Below are 12,404 nucleotides of genomic sequence, written 5' to 3' on the forward strand. Positions count from 1 at the left end.
CCTGTCATACAAAAAACAAACAAAAAACCAAAAACAACCATCAGGTAGTGGGAGAGGAGACAGAGGAAAGCACTTAGTCTTGGCCTCTGACATCTACACAGGTCCATTTCTACAGGCACATGTTTACACATGCATACATTTAAAACTAAGTGAGAAATAGGGTTCAATGTGTTGAGGACTTGCTAAAAATTCACAGTGGTTAGATCAAAACTGGAAGCCAAGCTTGTTAATTCTGAAATAGTCATTCATAGGTCTAAGCCTCAGCTTTCCTATTCAATGTAGATGCTGATGTCATAGAACTGTTGCTGCAATTTCATGCTTATATGCATGAGAACCTGAGTTTGAGTCCCAGAACTGATATTAATCAACAACAACAAAACAAAAACAAAAACCTGAGCACAGTGGCATATACCTTTACTCCCTGCACTGTCATTTCAAAGATGGATGGATGGATTTCTGGGGTTAACTATCCAGCATCCTGGACCTAATTGCAGAGTTACAGGCCAATGAAAGTCCCTGCATCAAAAACCAAGGTAGATGATATCTAGAGAATAAAACCTGAAATTGTTCTCTGAGCTCTATTGCACACTCCCCCCAAGCGTGCACACGCGCGCGTGCGCGCGCGCGCACACACACACACACACACACACACACACACACACTCACTATCATTCTATCTTTTGAGATAGGCCATCCAAGGTGAGATGGACTGGCATGTGGGTGGAATGAAGTAGACATGAGACCAGAGCTGTGGAGGCAGAGAATTGGGCTGAATCTCAGGAAGACATCAGGCAACACTTCACACCAAGTGGGTTGCTGCAAGTGCATCTGTCAACATGGATAACAGCTTGATGTTACAACAACTTCCACAAAATTCCCTTCCAAGACCCATCTAGCTTTGACCTAAGTCCTCTTCTCTCCATTCAGGCCCTTTCCTCCCAACCTCCTAGTGAAATGCACATCCTTATCGCAGTTAAATAAGGATCAGGATGAACAAATAGGTTGAATAGATATTTATTCAGGGGGAAATAACTTACAACCTAGACAGATGAACACCAGGAAATTCCACCCAATGCTCTCCTGTCCTAGTCCTGACAGCAAGAGAGCTTTTCCCCGGCTCTCTCTCTGACCTCCTTCCACAGGTCACTTCCGCCCATGGCTCCACCCCCCAATGGGCGTGGTCAGTGCCACAGAAGGACTATCTCACTACACATCCTAGATACTGAAATGTGGCTTCTGTGAGCCATGATAAAGTCCATGAAGGGATGATGTGTGCCAAGCAAGGTCAGGCAGGGAGAGCCATCAACACTACAGTAGACATTGTGAGGCTCTACTAAGACTCCACTTATGATGCTGAATGTTCCCAACCCACAGCTGCTGTGAGCACTGGGTTTCAATGACCCCAGCTGCCTCCATGAGTCCAGAGCCAACTAGATTCATAGTTATGTTTGGTTATAACTCTTCTCCCTTCTATCCCGCAACACCCTGTGAATGGTTCATGGATAACCGTCATGAAAATACAGAAGTTCAGCCTTTTAATGTTTCAAAACAGAACCAATGTTGTGGTTCAAATCATGTACCAGAGTATCTCGAGGTCAGCAAGGCTGGCCTTCATCCCCATCCTGCCTATCTTTTCTCCCTAGAGTATCTAGTTGGCAAACCTGAGGCTAAGTCTTATGGCTAAAGAACTCTACCTAAGACATGCCTGAAAATCCAGTGGGTTAAGTTTTCTTCAAACTCAGAAGCTATAAATATGATTTCTGTAGCTCTCTCTCTTTCTCCTTGGCATTACTTTATTTTAGCTTTAGTTCTTGTCTTTATTTGTAGATGAATGTTCATTACATTAAAGCATTTGCTTAGCTCTACAAGATACAATCACCTTTGACTGCAACTCTCCATTTCAGCTTCCTCAAATTCTGATGACTATATGATTATTAAGTGAAGATATTCTTAGTTGTAAAGACTATAGAAAATGATGAGTACTCAAGAGTTAAAATACCCATAATTCATTTTCAAAACAAGCAAATAAGAAGAAACAAAAAGCACTATATTTATGAGTAATAATATAGTGTAGAGATGTCTATGCTGGTATACCCATGCTCCAGATGCTTCAGGTCCATATCCATGCTGAGATGGCAAGGTGCGGATCCCCCTGCCCAGCACTGGTGTTTCAGGTGGACATTTGAATGACAGTTCCTAGTGCTGGGATTATAAATGTTTAATCCCCTCCCCAGTGCTGGGATTTCAAGTGTACATCACCACATCTGCTTTTTCATGTGGATTCTGGGGATAGAAATTCAGATCTAATTCAGAAACACATTACTGACTGAGCCATCTTCCCAGTCCCAAGGTGCTTATTTTTTAACCATTCCATATTTTTTGTCTTACCTAATGAAGATATTCATTTACCTCCAGCATTTCCATATATATATATATATATATATATATATATATATATATATCCACCACTCCTCAGTAGTTTATGAAGACAAAACAGTAGTATCCATGCAGTCAATATGTTACCTTTGAGCAACTTCCTTTAAGAAGTCATCTCTGTGAACTCATTGTGTCCAAACTGAAGGTCACTGTGTCACTTTACCCATTTTCTCACCCACATTCATCTAATAAAAACCAACTGAGTTCCTCTGATGTCTGTGGGCCCAAATAAAAGTTGAGAAGAACACACCCAGATTTTATAAATACCTCATGAGATAAACACACACACACACACAAATGTTTTAAAAAATTTGGTGATGATTTCAAAGGCTAATTTTATTTACTCTGCATTTTTATCACCCATAAATATTATTAAGTGATGATTATCTGCTTTGTTCCTGAGCAGTGAAATTGAATTTCATGAGCTACTGATGAGATTGATTTTTCTAAGAAAGAACATTGGTCTGTCTTTTCAGCAGTTTTTTCTTCTTCTGCTTTGTGGTTCTGTCTTGCAAGGGGAATGTACATATACCTGGGAAGATTTAAAGATGTGAACATTTTTTTATAATAACCCAACCACAATACATAAAGTAGAATGCAAAATGACTTCGTGTCCCATAGGTGAACAAGTAAGGATCTATTTTGTAGACTTCTAAAACAAATCCTTCCATTCCCTGAGATCCTTGGAGAAACACGCCATCTAAAGTCAATAAACATATAAATAAGTAATAGACTGAGGCAGCTATGCAGATGGAAAGTATAAAAAGTAGGAGGTGGCTCTGTGTTGTAGGATTGGAAAATAAGCACATGCTATTGTTTCAAATGATTTGTTTTTATAATTATTATTATTATTATTATTGTGTGTGTGTGTGTGTGTGTGTGTGTGTGTGTGTGTGTGTGTGTATACTGGTCTACATGCACCTTCTGTAGAAGGCAGAAGATTCCCTTGAACTAGAGTGAAAGGCAATCAGGAGCTCCCTGATATGAATGCTGGGAACTGAACTTGGACTTGATCCTCTGGAAGAGCAGTTGGAACTCTCAATGCTACTCTCCCCCCACAATTTCCTTGTTGGATCAATGCAGGCAAAGTGAATGACAGTGATCCTTGAATGGCTGAAGGCTACACCACCAGCACTGACACAGATGGATGAAGGCTGGTGACTATAACTCCTTCTGTAGCGTCTTTGGACAGAGGTCATATAAACAGTGTCTGCTGGGATGAGGATGAGACAGTATGTCACTGAGACTGAGAAAGAATTTGGTCAATTCAGTTACAGATAGAGCTTCTCGGCCCTGTATGTGGAAGCAGGCAGAGGAAGCTACCTTCTCTGGTGAATTTGGGCCTGACTAATATTATCTTGGCATGTGTACTTAACTACAAAAGATTTTCTTCTTAATAAAAACTAAGACATTCAGAGGACGAGGAGACAGCTTAGTCAGGAAAGCATTTCCCAGGCAAGCATGAGGGCTTGGGTTCCATCTAGAGATGGACCACGACAGGTGAGTACATGCTTGTAACACACTTGTAATCCCTGTGCCTTGGAGGCACAGGCTGGTGAATCCCTGGGCTTCTCTGGCAAACCAGCCTTGCTTACTAAACCAGCAAACAGGTGGCCAGTGGGAGATCTGGACACTCTGCTCAGCAGTTCAGAGTGCGAGCTGCTCTTCCAGAGGATGGGGATTCGGTTCTTGGCACCCTCATGACGGTTCATGATCCTCTGTAAATTCAGTAGTAGAGGTCTAATGCCCATTTCTGAGCTCTGCAGACACCAGGTGCGTATAAAATAGAAATAAATCCTTTAAAAAAAAAGTGAACAGTAGCCATAGAACAACATCCAAATTGTCCTCTGGCCTCTTACATCTGTGTGAATCCCTCATACACACGCCTGTGTCTGGAAACATGAACAAGCACACACACACTTACACAATTTTCTAACAATGAGAGTTGTTATACTAACAGAAAAATTAGACCTGGGAGTGACTTTATAACTCTTCAGTGTTAGTGAACCTTTAATAAGTTTCATAGGCAAATCTTTTCTTCAAATAGTGTCTTATGTTAAAACCTGTTGCCTAAAAACTAATAAAAAGAGACTTGTTCAGGCCTCAGGAGGGTCCCAGTTGTATGATTAAGGCTGTGAGTTTATGAATGGAGAGATTCCAGGAGTGCATTCTAGAAGCCAGGGGCACTGGGTATTGTCTCACAGTTAGATAGAAGCAGAAAAAAGCAGAAGGCAGTCTGCTCCAGTGTCAACTGAAAAGATGATAAAAGGTCATGTGCATAGAGACCACATGCAAATGGTTCTAAATTCCATGGGCATGGGTCTGAAGGACACATGCAGTTTTGCATTTCTAACAAGTTCTCAGGTAATATGATTGCTGTTTGTATAAGGATCAGAGCTAGAGAAGAAGGAAGCTCCCCAAAACAACACATAGCAAGGAATTGAGCAAAACTCCAGGAAGATTTACTGAATTACCAAATTATCCATTGTAAAAGGATATATTCAGTGGGAAGAATGTTTGCTTAGCATGGACACAGCCCTGGGTGTAATCCACTAAATCCATAACACTGTATAATTTGGGCATTCCAGAATCCAGGAGCTACAGCTGGGAGAGGAGGAAAGATCAGAGGTTCAGAAAAATGCTGTCTACAAAGGAACTTTGAAGCTAGACAGAAATATATAAGAATTTGTCTAAATAGTAATATTGATGATGAAAATTTTATAAAATCAACTTAGATTTTCCATCCTGTAATCGTGAGTGATCTACTGGTTAGGTTTTTGTCAAGTAGACACAAGCCAGGATCAACTGGGGAGGGGGCACCTAAAACTTAGAAAATTTCTCCAGCCAGATTGGCCAGTGGGTATATCTGTAGGTCATTTCCTTTTTCTTTTTTAAAGTGGACTGAGTGTTTCCTTTTCTTTATTATTTATTTTGCATATGGATCCCAGTTCCCTCTCCCTCCATCCATCCTATACTCCCCCACCCTCCCTCTCATCCTATCCCCCCTCCCACTGCACAAGGAAGGTGATGTGTAGGTCATTTTCTTAATGGTCGATGTGCGAGGACCCAGCATGCTGTGGATGGTCCTGGAAGGTCTAGGGAAGCAAACTGAGCAAGCCATGGAGAACAAACAGTAGGTCAATTCATGTTCACTCTGCTTCAGTACCTGCTTTCTGGTTCCCGCCTTGAGCTCTTGCCCTAGCAGAGCTAATAACAATAATCAATTACTAGGATCTCCAAAATGGATTCTAACTTGTGATTTGAAAAAGCCCTTTACTTCCCAAGTAGATGTTGGTCATCATCTTTATCACAGCAACAGGAAGCCAAAGTAGACTGTCTGTACTTGAAAGTGGGGATAAGAGCTGGGAGGTGGTGGTGCTCGCCTTTAATCCCAACACTCGAGAGGCAGAGGCAGGCGGATCTCTGTGAGTTCGAGCACAGCCTCTGAGCCACAGAAAACCCCTGTCTTGAAAATCCAAAAGAGAAAGTGGGGATGAGGGAGGGGGGCGGACCTTGAGCAGCACAGAAAGAGAAAGGAGAGGATTTGTGAGTTCAACATGGAACATTAACTAACCATTGCAGAACTAATTTAAAAGCCAGAAGTGCCTAATATCAGGTCTGGTAATTTCTGAAATTATAAAACCAAATTATGAGTACCATGCCTTTTCACGTATTTGTTGTAAATATGTTGTTGAGGAAGATTTTCTATGTTGAATGGATGCTTGAGATGATTTGGAACACATTTCTTGATTACTGAAGCTTAATCTCAGAAGTCCTTGTAAGTTCCCCTTGTGGCTTTGTATGGAACACTCACCTTGGGTAGATCACCTCCTTCATAGCCTGGTGCTGACCTCACCAGGTTGAGAAGTACTAAGCGTTTTGTCAAACTTTATCCAGACCATGACCTTGTAAGTGATCTACCTGAAGCAGCCAATCAAATGGTTTTTCAGGCTTAAAATAGCTTAATGTGTTTTCATTTTAATATAGTATTTATATTCACATAATGACCTTAGAAATTATATGCAAATGAGTGATAAAAATATGATTAGACTGCCTCTCTAGCTTTCTGAAAGCCCCTATTATTATACCATGAATATAGACACTCAGTTCTTCCCAGAAGTACCTACTGCTTCTACCTTGGGAGGAGGAAGAGGATGAGGAAAGGGAGAAGGTAGAAGAACAAGAAAAGGCAAGGACAAAGAAGGGAATAAAAAAGAGACGGAAGGAGAGGAGAAAAATGACAAGAGTTAAGGAAGAAAAGGAAGGGAGGAAAGGAGGAAGAAGAAATGCAGAAGGGGGAAGATAGTAAGGAAGAGGAAGAGGAGCAGGGAGTGGTGAGGATGGAAAGGAGGAGAAGGAAGAGGAGGGTTTAAACCCACGGATAATTCAGCTGGTAACCATAGTTTCAAATCTACAAGGGAAATTCATGACACTGGCTTGTAATAAAGATTTCAGTGAGTCAATATCAAGGATTCAGAAGGCCTTACACTCAGGAAAAAAACTTGTATTTAGGTAATCTGATGTAAAAAACAGATTGCCCTGTCCATTATCCACCAAGTTATGGTTAATATACCAGAAATGGAAAAGCCGTCTGCTTCTGTTGGCTCTAACTGAGGTGGATAAGTCCTTATGACTTAAGTTGTACACAGATACAGCAGATGCCAGATAAAGGCTGAGCATCTTCCAGTGCCAACTACCAATAAAGCATAACTTTAAAGGAGCCCAATAATTTTGCTCCATTCCACTTGATGTTTATAAATGAGATACTTTTCTGAGCTTAATCTGAAAAAAAGAAAATCCAACTTAAACTGTTTAGAAGCCACACTGTTGTGCTACATTCTTATAATTTGGTAAAGTACAAGAAAAAACATTTGAATAATGAAAGAAGGATATTTTTTTTCTGCTCAATATTACATTAACTGAAAGCAAGTTACTAATACAATCTTGTTTCCATAGAAACTGAAATACTCTTGCAGTCTGATAGAAGACATTTTATCCTAGCGTACATATTCCTTCCTTCTCCTTGAAGTGCATGGCTGGTTACTGTCCAAAGAGTCAAACTTAAGTACAGAAAAGCCAGTGATCAGCCTTGCTTATCTGCTCTGGAGTTATGAAAGCCTTGGAAGTATCTACAATAGAAAAAGGGAGTTTCATCAGCACACAGAGAGAAAAGACTCACATGTACATACATAGCTATCACACACACACACACACACACACACACACACACACACACGGAAGTGAAGCAGTACCAGCAATTACAAGTTTCATGTATCAATCTGAACTTTGTCTTGCAACAAAATTAGCTTGATTCCAAAGCACAACAGAACAGGGTTTAATTTTTGAGAGAATATTTTAAAATAAGATTATTTGCTGCATGGAGTGTGTGTACATGTAGAAGTTATGGAACAACTTGTAGGAGTTAGTTCTTTGTGTCTATAATGGGGAGCCCAGTGGATCCAACTTGTATTATCTTTCTTCGAAACAAGTGCCTTTTACCCTCTCAGCCACCTTGCAGGGCTCAAATAACCTTTTTGATACAGACTTTTTCTATGGATTTCCCAGTATATGTTGTTTATGAATGGCTTGCCAAAGCAGAATGCTTCATTTGCAGCCTAAATGAGCAACTATTTATATAAAAATGGCTTTATCATGCCTTCAGCTGAAATCTCTGTTTTTGAGTCATGTCTCCAGTAGGTAGCCTCACTTTCTACAGTACCCCAGGCTTCTCTTCCGGGTTTACTGCAGGAGACCCAGAAAGAGGTACAGGAGTAAGCATGAGGTCTGGGCTTCAGAACCTAGATGTCATTTCCAACATTAAAATTCTTCCCTTTCATGATAAATGTAGGCTCTGAAAATATACATAAGCTCATGACAAAAGATTACAGATGTAGAACATTGGGAAATAAAGCTAACCCTGGAGAAGATTAGAAATCATATTAGGGTGCAATCTCTCATTTCAAGCAAACCTCTCACCTTTCATCCTCACAATCCCCATGTGTCTCTGTGTTGTTCATGTGTATGCACATATGTGGAAAACAGAAGATAAGCTTAGGTGTTGTTCCTCAAGAACTGCCCATCTTATTTTTTTCAGACATTGGTTTTCACTGGCCTGGAACTTGTTGAATACACTATGCTGGCTGCTCTGAGAACCTCAGAGATCCACCTGTTTCTGCTCCCAGCCCTGAGATTCTAAACACATACCACTATGCTACACTCACAACATTGGAGAATCATGGAGGCCTTAAACAGGCATCAGCTACCTTGGAGCTGGGGTTACATTTGACTGGGAGCCACCAGACAAGGGTATGAGGAACCAAACTTGGGTCCTCTGGAATAGCACTCTTAACTACTGAGCCACCCCTCCATGTCCCCTTATCCTCAAGGTCTTTTAGAGCTCGGAAGTTATCTATTTTCAATGTGTATGTTAGTTCACCTGTAGATACAAGATGTTCTTAATATAAAAATACACTTTATGTAACTTAAAGGACAAAAGCATGTCTCCCTTTCCCAAAATACAGATGCAAGAAGAGCCTATAGCTAGTCATCTAATTAAATTCTTTTTATAGCAATCCCAAAGCCTTTCTTTGGTCTATTTTTTAAATTTTTCTTTCTTTTCTAAAAGCTTGGATATTAAAATATATTTGGTGTCGCAAATGGCTGTTTGGGAGAACATATACAAAAGGGCAAGGTAAACTGGGAACCCACGTGGCACAAAAAAGAAAAAGGATAATTTCCACATGAGGATGGAAAATACCGGTTTCACCGTGAAAGAATAACCTCAGAAACCGTGGAAGCCCCTCCCATTCTCTTCCCCCCTCTCCTGGCTCTTTTCCTTCCCTTCACCTTCCACTTCTTTTCCTTTCCTTTCTTATTAACATCCTCTCCCTGTTCCCCCTTAATGTACATCACAGGTATGAAACACAGCTCCTTGTTGAGTAGACTCATGCTCAGCTGATGTCCTCCACACTTCATATATTTGTCTCTAGTATGTTTTCCTCAACAGTGTTACATGCTGGTCAGGGATGCAAACCACCCTGCATGAAGAATTGCTTCCAAGCAGTCCCTGTACCCTGCCAAGGACAGCACCTGTCCAGGACTGCTGCCAGCCCCTGGAGACTTTGCTCATCTGCAAATAACTTACAGCCCAATTCTAAAGGTCTCCTGCTTTGCAGATCTCACTCCTGGAGTCATGAGTTAAAGAGAAAGCTGTGGCTAACTGGAATAAGATATACTATGGCTGGTTACATTAATTGCTTTGTGCATGAAAAAAAAACCTCATTTTCCTTCTCTATGTCTGCTACGCATAATTCATTGCTACTCTACATTGCATCAGAATTTAGCCTACAACCATCTCCTCCGGTTTTGAGTGAAGAAATATAGACTACATCATGTGCACATTGTTACATTGTCAGAATCAACTAAGGGTCCTCAAAATGTGAGATCACTGTGTGCTTCTGTAAAGCCAGTGCTAAGACACACACACACACACACACACACACACACACACACACACACACACACAATGTCAGAGTCCTGTGGTATATGTGGTGACAGCATGATCTTAGAGTGCTGCAAAGTCAAAGTACGAAGGCAAAAGAAAATTGGTTGGACCATGAAGGACAGAAAAAACCCCGCCAATAAGAACCTTGACACTGGATCTGGGATCAACTAAGAGACATGCCTCTCCTAGGTCTTAATAGAATTACTAAAAATATTAACCCAGAGCAGAAGACCCTACCCAAGAGTGAGTATAACAAGACAAAAGGCTGGAGGAAGAGATTATTGCTTTCTCCCATTTGTCTTCACCACTTGCTGGTGAGTACATCAATTATATTGCTGTTTCTGGTGCCACCATCATTCCTTGACATCAGAACCAGTTGTGTTGACCTTGTAACATTGACTGAAAATGAATGACTCTATGTGAATGACTCTCCAGGTCTTCTGCATCAGATTTGGATTGCTGAGACTCCCAGTGTCACAGGTGTTTTCTGCCTCTCTAGCATGAATATAGCCACTGTTGGACTTCCAGGATGATCTAGCAGAACCCATTTGTAATATATATCCAATTCTACCAGTCCTGTTCCTCTAGAGCACCCCCATTAATACAGAAATCTTGGGTGGACTCTTATCAAAGGCAAGAGTACCCTCATGAAGTTACTTGCTTATGTCTATACTTTATCCCAAATAAAAGTCATCCATCATACATGTATGTGAAAGTAGAGTCCTCTTTAGAATGATACTGAATCTCATTCTCACAAAGGTTCTGCTTGGATAACCCACTTGATCACACTTTTAATTTAGGGGCTGGAATAGAATATCTCTAGCAAGGAAAAAAAAAGCATGTGGAAAACTTATCATATGTAAAAAACACAAGCAGAGAAGCAATTTGAGGCTTATAGCTGCTGTGTGTTCCCAGGAAGCATTCTGGTCTGCAGTGTAGACACCATGCCAGGGCTACTCTGCTTAGATCATTCTATAAACTGAATTAAAACATTTGGATAATTGTGGGAGCTAATATACATTAAGAGCTGATGCTGATGGAAGAGCTGGGAACAGATCATTTGGTAAATGCAAAACAGAAAGGAGGACCTCATTTAATTCATGGGTTTTGTATGGAAAATCTGGGTGTGGTGAAATATTCTTGTAATCTCAGCTTTGAGTGGCTGAAACCAATAGATCTTTGGGAGCTTATTAGCCAGCCAGCTTTGTCTATTTGGTGAGTTCCAGGTCGGTGAGAGATCAGAGTTCAAAAAAAAAAAAAAAAAAAAAAAAAAAAAAAATCAAGATGGACAGAACTGGAGGAATGTCATCAGAGGTTGTACTCTGATCTCCACATTCATGTATGCACACACATATAAATGTACACAAACATATTAACACACTCAAGAGCTGATGGAGGTTAATTCTGCTGGTCTCCAATTAATGCTGTTTATTATAGCATTTACACTGATAACAGAGTCAATCAGCCTAGGCAGATTCTGGGAGCTGACTCATCATACTGGGTATCTCTGGAGTCATACATTCACATCTGCATACCCTCACTTTTTTTTCTGATCCATTTTCAGTAGATTGCGTTTCAAAATAGCCAGTCCTTTCTTTCCAGATCTTTCTAAATTGCTCATTTAGACCCAAAAATCCATGGACAAATATCGAAAGCCTATGCTGACAACTCTGTTTGTCCTCAGCACAGCATTTGAGGTTCCAGCCAGGAAAGGTCTTCCTGAGTTCTGTACGTATTCCTTTATCAAAGCTGAAGTTCCAGCTAAAGCACATTGGAGTCACATTGATTGTGTGAAATCTCTTTGCAAAGAGGAATGCTAAAAATAGAGAGCAATCAACTATGCTTTGTTTATGAAGAAGCATGTAGTAGAATCATATCCACATATGTCTTTCTCTATATATTTATTTACATGGTATAGCTTTGTCTTTATTTGGATTTGGTATAAGATAGGGATATTGCATGGCTGGAGAGATGCCTCAGTGGTTAAAAGCACTCCCTGTTCTTTGGAGGACATAGGTTCCATTCCCAGCACTCAAGTTTGTTCATAACAGCCACTGTAATTTCAGATCCATACGATCCAATGCCTTCTTCTGGCTTGAGCAGGCATCAGACATGCACATGGTATACGTACATAGATTCAGGCACACATACACAAACATATACAATCAAAATTAATAAATAGTTTAAAAAGACAGAGATGAGGATAATCATCCATTCAGCCCCACTTTTGCCTCTGTTTTCTATACAAGTGTTCATCCATTAAGCCTGAGGATATCCTAGGGCAGCTAGAACCCTGAATTGTAGAGCACTGTCATCTACTGTGTGTCCAGTGGTTTGCACCGAGTTTTAAACCTCTTGGATACTGGCATTTAAGATGGTACTTTGAAATTTAGGCTGGTAATTACAAAAAAAAAATCTCTTGAGTAGTTTGGGCTAAGTTTGGCTGTGAGTGAGCAATGACTCT

The sequence above is a fragment of the Phodopus roborovskii genome, unplaced genomic scaffold (genome assembly GCF_943737965.1).
Source record: "Phodopus roborovskii unplaced genomic scaffold, PHOROB, whole genome shotgun sequence".
Classification (NCBI taxonomy): Eukaryota; Metazoa; Chordata; class Mammalia; order Rodentia; family Cricetidae; genus Phodopus; species Phodopus roborovskii.